An 11,895-nucleotide genomic window follows, 5' to 3' on the forward strand; every position below is an offset into this window, starting at 1 on the left:
TCCTGTAGCTGCCGGAGGTCGTGCAGCAGCAGCAGCAGCACGAACGAAAGCAGGAGCAGTGCAGCAGCGCGAACGACAGCAAGAACAGAGCCGCAGCGCGAGCGAGAGCTGGAGCAGCTGCAGCTAGTGCCGTTGTGGAAGTCACCGCCGAGGAAGCAACGACATGGGGAGAGACGCCATGGATGATGTGGCCGGCGACGGCGCCGTCGATGGAGACACGCCATGTCTGCTCGGTATCGAGCACCGGCAGCCCCGTGAGATCGAATAAAAGATAAAATGCAGCGGTGAGTGCAGAACCTCCTTGGTGGCGCCGAGTTGGCCTCGGCTTCATCGGAGGAATTGGTGAGGGTGCTGCGGTTCCGGTGGGGCAGGTCAAGACGACACTGTGGGGATTGAGGTGGCGCGATAGACGAGGCGAATGTCGGGGCAGCTCCTTGGAGGTGGAGGACGGGGCGGCTGATTCGGCGGGACGACAAGATCGACAACGGATCCTCATCCGGTGCGGTGGATGAGGGATGGCGAGCTGTTGCAGTGGAGGACGTAGTCGGGGAAGAGTCTCCGGTTGGAGCGGCGGTCGGGAGGCCGACAGAGGAGCGTGGGGTTTCGCGGGTTTTGGCGGCCTCGGTGTACGAATGGGGGGGGCGAAGGGGGAGGGGGGAGCCAAGCTTAGGGACGCGCTTGTCCGAAATGTAGGGTAAGTTACCAGCGTACCCCCACCGGTTTTGACACCGCGACGTGGAGCTTCATTTCCGGCGAGGGGTAGAAGAGGGATTTCGCGTGTCTGGGCTGCGGGAGCGATTTCGGATGAGGAGGGAGTTCTCGCGCGCGTCCAAATTTCGGGATAACAAGGCGCGGCGCGGGTTGAAGAAGCGGGAGTTTCAAAGCAGGTGAGACAAAAGATACTCGAGCTTGAAAATTTCGGGATAACAAGGTGCCGATTCCTTGTTCGGCAGAACAAACTTAACGTGTAAAAAAACAATTCATACAAGACACAAGAGAGTCATGTCCCCTTTTACTATATTGCTATAGATGTCATTGAAAAAACTACAAGAAAAATGTAAAAAAAATCGGGAGAACAAGATTACCCTGCAGAGTACCGAATCGATCCGCACTTCCCTCAACAGCAACAAAAAACAAATCAATTCCCACCAAAGAAAGAGTAATGTCCCTTTTTATATGATTACAGATGCCATGATCTCAAATTTCAATTTTTGAATCCACGTTATGTTGAATTTGAATATATCGTTAGGTGACCTTGCGGTTTATAATTGATGTAGTCGTATATTTTGATCTTCCATCATATATGAATATTTTACTCCACCATGTGAACATATATATTGTCGTCTACCATATGGACCAAATTTGAATCAATTTTCCTTATTTGAATATGATTGTTGTCAAGTTATACAATAATTTAAATATTATCTTGATAACAAAAAACATACATATAGCAGTAATCATATTTCACTATGAACTACATGTACCATACGCTCTCCAATTCAAATATTTGTATCCATTTTATGTTGAATTCAAATCATAGTACATTATTGGTCTAGGTAGCGAGATGTTTGGGATAATCTAAACCCCGTTTTCATACGTATAATTTTTGGCTGAATTGGGACAAGTTTTGGTATAAGCCTCTTGCAAAACCGGAGATTCTCTCAACAAGCCTCGTGGTTCCGAGAGGGAACGTGTCACCTTTGTGTGCGAAATGATATACCCTGCCTCCCCCCTGATTTTATTTACAGAGGCAACATAGAACTATATGAGTGCCCTGTTAAATTTTGGAATTATTTCGGGTTCATTTGGCCTTTTTATACATTAATTGAGTTTCTGGACTTTTAATGTGCATAATCTAAATATGAATTGCATGCACATGCTCTGGTGCACCAAAGTGGGTTGAAAAATCACATGGTGTCCTTGGTTGAATTTCTAGGTCCCATGCAAGAAATGAGAATGAAATTCAAACATCTGGGCGTCATGACTCGGCCGAGAACATCGAGAAACTTTGATTTTAAATTCATGTAAATCCAAAACTCGCCTGGAAATCATGAAACTTGGCATGGTGTCATGTCATGGCACTAACATGTTGTGGTAAAAAATTGGGCCGATTTGGAAGCTCGTGGTTCTAAGAGGGAACGTGCCACCTTTGAGTGTGAAATGATATACGCTGCCCCCCTTGAGTTTCTTAACAAAGGCAACATAGAACTACATTAGTGCCCTGTTAAATTTTGGAATTATTCCGGGTTCGTTTGTCGTTTTTTATACATTAATTGAGTTTCTGGTCATTTAATGTGCATAAGTCAAATTTGAACTACAAGCACATGTTCTCGTGCACCAAAGTTGGTTGAAAAATCACATTTGTGTCCTCGAGTGAATTTCTAGGTCCCATGCAAGAAATGAGAATAAAATTAAAACATCTGGGCATCATGGCTCGGTCGAGAACATTGAGAAACTTGGTTTTAGAATTCTTGTAAATCCAAAACACGTCTGAAAATCATGAAACTTGGCATGGATGTCATGTCATGGTACTACCATGTTGTGGTAAAAAAATTGGCCGAATAGGAACAGATTTTGGTATAAGCTTCTTGCAAACCGAAGCTTCTCTCAAGAAGGCTCGTGGTTCTGAGAGGGAACGTGCCACCTTTGAGTGCGAAACGATATACATTGTCCCCCTTGAGTTTATTTACAAAGCCAACATAGAACTACATGAGTGCCTTGTTAAATTTTGGAATTATTCCGGCTTCGTTTGGCCTTATTTACACATTAATTGAGTTTTTGGTCATTTAATGTGCATAATACAAATTTGAACTACAAGCACATGCTCCCGTGCACCAAAGTTGGTTGAAAAATCACATTTGTGTCCTCGGGTGAATTTCTACTCCCTCCTTCCATCTATATAGGTCCTAATGCGTTTTTCGAGGCTAACTTTGACCAAACGTTAGAGCAATAATATATGACATGCAACTTACACAAAGCATACCTTCAAATTTGTATGTCAAAGGAGCTTCCAATAATATAATTTTCATAGTATACATCTCATGTGCTATTAATCTTGTCAATAGTCAAAGGCTGTCTTGAAAAACACATTAGGCCCTATATAGATGGAAGGAGGGAGTAGGTCCCATGCAAAAAATGAGAATAAAATTCAAACATCTGGGCATCGTGGCTCGGTCGAGAACATTGAGAAACTTGGTTTTAAAATCATGAAACTTGGCATGGCGTCATGTCATGGTAGTACCATGCCGTGGTAAAAAAATTGGCCGAATAGGAACAAAGTTTGGTATAAGCTTCTTGCAAATCGGAGCTTCTCTCAAGAAGGCTCGTGGCTCTGGGAGGGAACGTGTCACCTTTGTGTGCATAATTCAAATTTGAAATACAAGCACATGTTCCAGTGCACCAAAGTTGGTTGAAAAATCACATGTGTGTCCTCGGGTAAATTTCTAGGTTCCATGCAAGAAATGGGAATGAAATTCAAAATTCTGGGCGTCGTGGCTGGGTTGGAAACATTGAGAAACTTAGTTTTTTAATTCCTATAAATCCAAAACACGCATGAAAATAATGAAACTTGGCTTGGTGCCATGACATGGCATCAACATGCTGTGGTAAATTTGCAGTCCGATTTCCGAAGGCGCACACATTAACAATCAACAAAGTCATTTTGGAACAAGTGCTGTCACGTTACAATCGGAAACACAAGTATTATTGAAACTGTGGGCGTTCTACTTACTAGTACCATTTACGTGCCGCCACGTCCCCATTTTTTATTAGCTAGGAGGCGCCGTGTAGGGTAGCTATTTGAGTACGAGAGGCGTGCGATCAGACCCCTGCGCGTGCTTATCGGGAGGAGAGCCCTTTGACCTCCATATGCCGTCCACCTCTCTCCCAAGGTCTCCATTAATGGCGCCCGAGCCTCTGTTTAATGGTGCGACTTATAGCAAGACTGATGAATATGTAAGGACGATTAAATATTTTTTTATCAAAGAAGGGCTTGCCCCTTCCGATTTTCATTACTGAAAACCACCACAATTCACAAGAAGTTTAGCACAACTCCAGCCTAACACGAAGGACTAAAAGCTACCAGATTGAAATCGCAACATCCCAAGAGGCCAACAAAGGCCAAACATCTGCGCTAGAACCCAACATTTCACAACCGACGACACAATCCACATCCTAAACCGATTATTACATCAAAAGAAACTAGGAAACTGAAGGAAGCCCAACAGCAACTAGAAGAACAGCAACGCCAGGGTCGCCACAGCAAGAGTTTTCTTCATTCCAGCCTCGCAACATTGATCTTCCACAGAAAGATAAGGACGATTAATTGTCTTACATAATTAGAAAGATAATTAAAAAAGCCACATGCGGCTACGCCCGAAATACACAAGGGCAAAAGAAGAAGGAAGACAAGGATCTGGCTCGCTGATCTCTACTTTCTTGATGCGTTGCTGCAGGACGCGTGAACTAGTCTCCGACGCGAGGTGCGATGAGCTCTTTCGTGTCCTCAAGATGCTGCTTGAGAACATCCACGGATTCCTCCACCAGCCTTTGGCGCTCGTTGCGGAGCATGTCATTCTCGTCCATAAGTTTCTTGATGATGACGCCGGTCCTCTTCAACAAGGCACTGGTCTCCTCCTGTTGGTCTGCACTTCGGACGATCTTCTCCCTCAGCAGGTCGCGCTCGGCCCGGAGCCTCTCATTTCCCTCCCTTAGTTGCCGGATGACGCCGGTAGCCTATTCAAACGAGGCTTTCATGTCGTCCTGCAACCTCGCCCAGCCGGAGATCTGATCCATCTGGCTATAGACGATCGCATGCATGCGCCTGTAACAGTCGTCGCCTGCCCGCGAGAAATTTTCTCAGGCCGCCGCGGCGCAGCGGGACATCTCTGCTGCATTCATGGCGCGGTGGGACATATCTGCTGCTTCCACGGCGCGGCCGGACCAGTCTGCTGCATTGACGGCGCGGCGGGACCTCAGTGCTGCTTCAGCGGCGCGGCGGGACCTCTGTGCTGCTACTTCCGCGCGACGGGACATGTCGGCTGCTCTCGCAGCGAGGCGGGACATCTCTCATGCTTCCGCTTCCATGCTCGCCTCTCCCTGGTGGCAATCTCTCGACCCAGAACTCACGCTGGCCATGGCAGACGCAAGGGAAGGATGCTGAATGACTTGTTTGTTTTTGTGGATGAGGAGTTGAGGAGGAATGTGCAGTCATCTTGGCATACTAGTATTTATAACCGAGTACTAATACGCTCCTAAGTGGGAAACTGTTTAGGTTGTGATCAGTGTGAACATGTTTGCAATTCAATATAGCGTGGTACTAATACGCTCCTAAGTGGGAAACCGTTTAGGTTGTGATCGGTGTGAACAGGTTTGCAATTCAATATAGCGTGGAGTAATTTGGAATGGGATGGGACGCAAGCTCAAAATTTATTGACGGTTCTAGTTTCGAAGTGCGGCACTATTCCCGGATGGAGTACTTCTTTTTCTACTCCCTCCTTTCCGGTTTTATAGGGCTTATCTCAAAATTTTAGTTTTTCCATTTTATAAGGCTCAATTTGGTTGTTCCCCAACACATGTTCAGATTCCAAGGTGCATTAAATCATTGCATGCAAGTATTAAGAGAAAATTGACCAATGCATGTACTTTATGCATGCATGCATTGCAATTAATGCATTGATAAACATAATTTTTTGAGAAAAACAAGAGCATTAATTAGGTGCTTTTGCAAACTACAAAAAATATTCCACCACTCACCATCTTGGTTGGTGAGATTTTCGAATTAAGGCCTATAACCCGGAAAGGAGGGAGTACTGCTATGTACGTGCAATAACTGGCACCGTCGTATACATATCTTATGGTTAATGGGGCGTTCGACAGGAATAGCCGCGTGGCGAGCTCTAGGCTAGTCTTTTTTCCAGACGCATTAAACCTATCTCTCGGGACTTCTCGCACGCACCATCGTGCCACCCAAAAACTTGTACTCTGAGTTTAGTAGTACGTTATACAGGAAGAGAAGAGGTGCATGCACGCACTCGTCCTCTCACACACGCGTCTGTTTTTCTCGAAAAGGAGGATGATGACCCCCGGCCTCTGCATCTGGGAGTCACACACGCATCTGTAGCTACGAATTGTAGTGTTCTCAACCATCCGATTGGATCTATCATGGATGTACCTATATACTAAAACATGTCTAGATACATCTATATTTTGACAAATGGAAGGCATGTATTGTGGAACGGAGGGAGTGCTTGTCATCAAAATGGATAAAAAGGGACGTATCTAGAACTAAAATACGTCTACATCCATCTCCTTTTATCCATTTTGATGGCAAGTAGTACTTCTTACCCAAAGGAACTTTATATCCAACAAACACAAAATATCCGTTCGACTGTTGGAAATTACTGATCTGATGTCGAAGTAATTGCTGCATCGCCACCAAAACCCACCATTTCTTAAGCTAAAGTAGACCAATGTAATCCCTATATTAGCATATTACTAAGATAAACAGAAGGCACTGTAGATACATTTAGGACGTGAGCTTGTCAATCTGAATGTGGAGGGACACAAGCTTAGCCCCGGCCAGTAGCTTGGGCGGAACTGTCAAGAAGGTCAGCTCCTGCACGTCGACGTTGCTGGGATCCCTGCTGCTTGTCACCTCCATTTCCACCTTGACGGCGTCGGTCGTGCCTTTGGGCTCCCCCGGCGGGCCGTTCGCCCATAGCTTGGCCACGTAGTGCGGCAGTGGGGACGCCCCCGCTCTGATGCAGACGACCGACACGGCGATAGGCGCGCCGATGTCGAGCACGTCACCGACCAAGAAAAACGCGTGGCGGTCCTCCTTCACGAACAGCAAGAGCCGTGGCTCCGACAGTGGCACTTGCAGCTGGAGCACCTTGCCGTACTGGATCCTGTGCACGAGCATGGGATGCGCGGTGCTGATGTGGTGGTAGAGCGCCGGCGGCGCGCCTTCGTAGCCGCAGACGGGCACGGGGCATTTGCAGGGCGCGAGCGGACACACGCTCTGGTGATCGGCGAGCTTGTGGTAAGTGACGTAGAGCCCACAGCCTTCGTGCGGGCACTCCACCCTCACCGACGAAAGGACGGAGTCCACCACCGTGTTCCGCACGTCGAAGCCACCGCCGCGCTTGCACTTCTGGCACTGCCGCTGGTTCCCGGGGCGCTCGACGCGGCAGTCCGCGCAGGCCAGGTGCCCTCCCTTGCACTGCAGAAATCAATCGAACAGCACATCAATCAAGAAACCTGCACCTTGCTCAATCAGCCGAACGGACGAGGTGTATTCGAACCTCATACACTGGAGGCGTCAAGGGGCGGAGGCACAAGGGGCAGTGGAGCACGGTGAGGTCCATCGAGACCTTAGAGAGCTCCATCGTCGGGTCCTGTTCGGTCTGCATGATCTCGCCCTCCTCGTGCACAACCATCTCTCGACTTGGGCCAGGGTATTACAAAGCTTTACCGTCACATATTTTATACTACTTCAAGGTGCATTAAATCAACACATGCAAGTATCAAAAGGAGAGTCACGGCATGCATGCATGCGTTGTAATTAATGCATCGATAAACGCAAATTATTGAAATATATCGAGTGCAGTGCTTTGATGTGTCGCGTCAACTCATACATCAACGAGAAGTTTGATTATCCTCTCCCTCACGGACTTAACTGCACCTGCCTTTGGCTGTATGACAGGTTGGCCACACACCTGTCGGGCCCACCTGTCATACACGCAAAGGCAGGAGCGTCCCTCCCTCGCCCATGAGCGTGGTGGCTGGCAAGACTAGGAGAATCTTTCGCTACACGCTCTCCCTCCCGCACGCGGTGGACATTCAGCAGTTCAATCGGTGTTAGATGGCCAGAAGCGTACTGTAGTACTCCTCCAGTGCAGTAGTACTCTATCATTGTTCGACTTCTCGAAGAGGCGAAGAGCCAAGCGCAGCCCGGACGCTCGTGTGGCAGTTTCATGTGTAGAGTAGTCTAGGATAGCGTGTACCGTGCTTGTAAGCTTAAATCGTTGGGGGTCGGCTCCATGCTATGTGGCCGTCTCAAAGTTTAAAAAAATAAATTAAAATAGTCTTCTGGCCCTACCTGACACCATGGTGATTGTAGTTTGCACGCTCATCTGGTCAAGACAAGAATATATATTTTAATTTGTTTTTTTTTTGAAAAGGGGGGACTCCCCGGCCTCTGCATCAGAACGATGCATACGGCCACATATATTTTAATTTGTGGTGGGTACATGTTAGAGGTTGCAGCAAATATATTGTACACTGCGGGTCTTTCAGCCAAGTTTAGAGGCAAGCATGTGGGGCCAGTGCTATGATGTGTCGCGTCAACTCGTACAACGAGGAGAAGCTTGATTTTACTACACGCCTTCTCCCTCACCCATGCGTGCGGTTGCTCGCAAATGAGGACAGGCTTTTGCTTAGTAGTACTTCTACAACAAGCTATCCATCCCGCTCTCGGTGGATGGACATGCAGCAGTGGATTCGACACTGTAGAAGCAGTAGTAGTAACATCATTGTTCGTCTTCTCGAAGAGGCGAAGAGCCAAGCGCAAACCGAACGTTGCAGTTGCGAACATTGGAGCATGCATATAGCCAGGCTCTTGCATGAGACAAAATTGCTATGTGAGCCCACTATTGTACTACTACATACAACTACTTGCTAGTATAGCCCTGTAAACCAGAAAGGAGTATTGCCCTTCTAGAGATTTGAACAAGTGACTAGACTACACCGAGACGGAGTACATATGGAGCAAAATGAGTGAATCTGCACCGTAAATAAATACGTACTAGTTCTATCGTTTTCCTCTCCGAGGTGCACAATATTGAGTATACTGACTAGTCTCTTTTTGACACGCATTTACGTTTTTTTACACAGTACACACGCAAGCGCTCATATACACGCGCATACACTCACCCCTATGAACACACACACGCACGACACTATCATCTTGAAATTTACGAAGTCACCATAGGCACCTCGTCGTCGACGGGTCCATAGGTGCTTGAATGCCAAGGAGGGAGAGGGTAGCGGTTCCCGAGACGTTGAACGGTCAATGATGCATCCTCAATTACATGCAGAGGGAATTAATTGGAGAAGCAGAATAGAGCCAGCACGATGTGAATGCAACATAGTTTGGACTCTCATATAATAAAGGCGCCCCACCACTCCAATCCATCTACTCCCAAGTCTCTGCGCAACACTGCTCACTCCAATCCAAGACCAAGTGACCAGAAGCCACAAGCACCTATGGAGGCGATGGACGCGAGCGGCAGTCGGCTGTGCCAAATCATCCAAGGCGCCGGCCTGCGGCCCCGCACCACGCAGCGTTTCCAGATGGTGCTGGCAACCGCAGGCATCGTAGCCCTCGCCGACGCCGGCTTAGCCTCTCGCATGGACGACATGATGGTCAATTCCATCCGCAAGTTCACCACCGTCAAGAAGCGCGCGGACGACCTTGCCGTACTGCTCCAGCTCGCGCGCGCAGGCTCCTCATTGCCTGCCACCCTCATCGGCCTCCATGGTGACGAACTCTTTCAAGCCTTGGTGGCCCTGCAGGTGCCGGAGGTCGGGACGAAGAATGTGCACCTCAAGGCCGCGCTCGCCGCGCAGCGCCTCCCCATGCAAGAAACCGTCGACCTGCACATCCACTTCTATGAGGAAATCGTCTACATAGGCCACTACAAGGCAAGCGAGGACAGAAAGACGTTGGCCTTCTTCCAGCGGCTGGAATCTTTGGACGCCATTGTTCAGAAGCACGTCGACCTGGCCACGAAAGCCGCTGTTACTTAGGCGCCGTTCGGTGGGCCGGCGCCCTGAGTCGAGGAGGTGGACGTCGTCGATGGATGCATCTCTTCTTGCCTCCTGTAACCAGCATTGCATCGCCTCGTGGCCTTAATGTTTTATTAGTATAGTACTCCCTCCGTTCCCAAATATAAGTCTTTCTAAAGATTCCAGCAAGTGACTACTACATACGGAGCAAAATGAGTGAATCTACACTCTAAACTATGTCTACATACATCTGTATGCTGTATTCCATTTGAAATAGTATCTAAAAAGGCTTATATTTATGAACGGAGGGAGTATATGGCATTTTTATTCTAGTCGTAACGTTTTCACTGTGAGGTGGGGCCGCAGTTGAGCAAACCCACCCCGCCCACCGGGCGTCGGCCGACTTTAGAATTACTAGAAGAGAGAAACGAGGGAGGAGAGCTAGCTGTAGCACGGACGCTGTTGTCAGATGGGACTCATGTTTATAGAATAGGAGTACTGAGCACTCGTGCCTCTTTTTTTTGAGGGAAAAATTAGTCGTATGTCTAGTACCACTAGTTGGTGCGTGCGACCTATAGCTGTCATCACTTTAGGTCTCCTTTTCGAACCGCGGCTACGCTTCACAGTACATATTATTTCACGCATTTATCCTCCTATATGTACTCCTAGGCTATTTCCGCGTGCTCCCATTCGCCGACATGTGGGACATAGAGCATCTGGGTCGTAGTGCATGCACGACTCGGAGCATATGCCGGGGTACTTTACATTTCAGACCTCACGAATTACATGCAAACCACCCGCAGAAGAATAAATAAATGAATGAATTACTACATGAAACCGGATTATTTTCGTGGAAACCAGAGCACGTTCATTAAATTTTGGACATAACACGTTTATAAAAAATGACCGGACTGAAACCAGTCTAAGGGCCTCTTTGATTTTTCCCGCAAAAAAAGGGCCTCTTTGATTCGCAGGATACTGAAACACAGGAATGGGGAAAGTATGATGGCGATGAACAGAGACGAGGAGAACTCTAACTCAGTTAGAGGTTAGAGTTAGATTCTAACCCTGAACTAACTCTAAACCAAAGAGGTGTATGGATGGCAGGGTTAGACTGACAATAAATGCTCTATCTCAATCATTTGACTACTTTGGACCCTATTTCCTGCCGGATTTGGAGGGTGCTTGGATACGTTTTAGTTCCATGACTAAAAGTAGTGGGACTAAAACTTGCTAGCCTCACCCATGCTTGGATCCAAATACTAAAGAGACTAAAATCAAGTTAATGAGCATTTATTATCCTCCAAACCCTCCAATCCAGAACTCGCCTATGTTAAAGGAGAGGAGTTAAATGAGGAGAGAGAGGACTAATCCACATTTTAGTAGGGGTACCCCTGACTAAATTTTTTTAGTCTCAAGACTAGTTTTAGCCCCTCTTTAGTCAGGGGTGCTTGGAACTTTAGCCTCTTAAAGAGACTATTTTTAGTCAGACTAAAATAAGTCCCTTGGATCCAAGCACCCTCTTGGTGTGGCCGGCTCTTCTGTGGCCTCCTCCCGCTCACAATTGACATAAATGAACCATCTATACAAATCAAGCATGCAAAACATGATAATTTTTAGTTTCTCCATACAAATGAGATATCCCACTTAAACATACAAGTCGTCAATCAAGCTTCACAAAATAAAAAAACACTTCATGAAACAAAGAATGAGCTAACTCATCACAGAAGTCATTCACGATAGGGAGGGAGCCCGGAGCCCCTCACGCACCGAGGGAGGAGCTCACCATCGTCGCTCTGGAGGAAGGCTCTGTAGAGCCCAAGCCCCGGGAACCCCTCCGACGCCGGCCCTTGCGAGTTGAGGTCGACACCGGCATGGGTCTGGGAACTTAATCTTTGGGCCTCTAGAAATAATGCAAGCCTGTAACTAAAATACCTAGAAAGGTGAACTGAATCTTTGGGCCTCTAGAAATAATGCAAGCCTGAAACTGAAATACCTAGAAAGGTGAACTAAATCTTTGGGCCTCTAGAAATAATGCAAGCCTGAAAGTGAAATACCTAGAAAGGTGAACTGAATCTTTGGGCCTCTAGAAATAATGCAAGCCTG

This window comes from Triticum aestivum, chromosome 4D (genome assembly GCF_018294505.1).
Source record: "Triticum aestivum cultivar Chinese Spring chromosome 4D, IWGSC CS RefSeq v2.1, whole genome shotgun sequence".
Lineage (NCBI taxonomy): Eukaryota > Viridiplantae > Streptophyta > Magnoliopsida > Poales > Poaceae > Triticum > Triticum aestivum.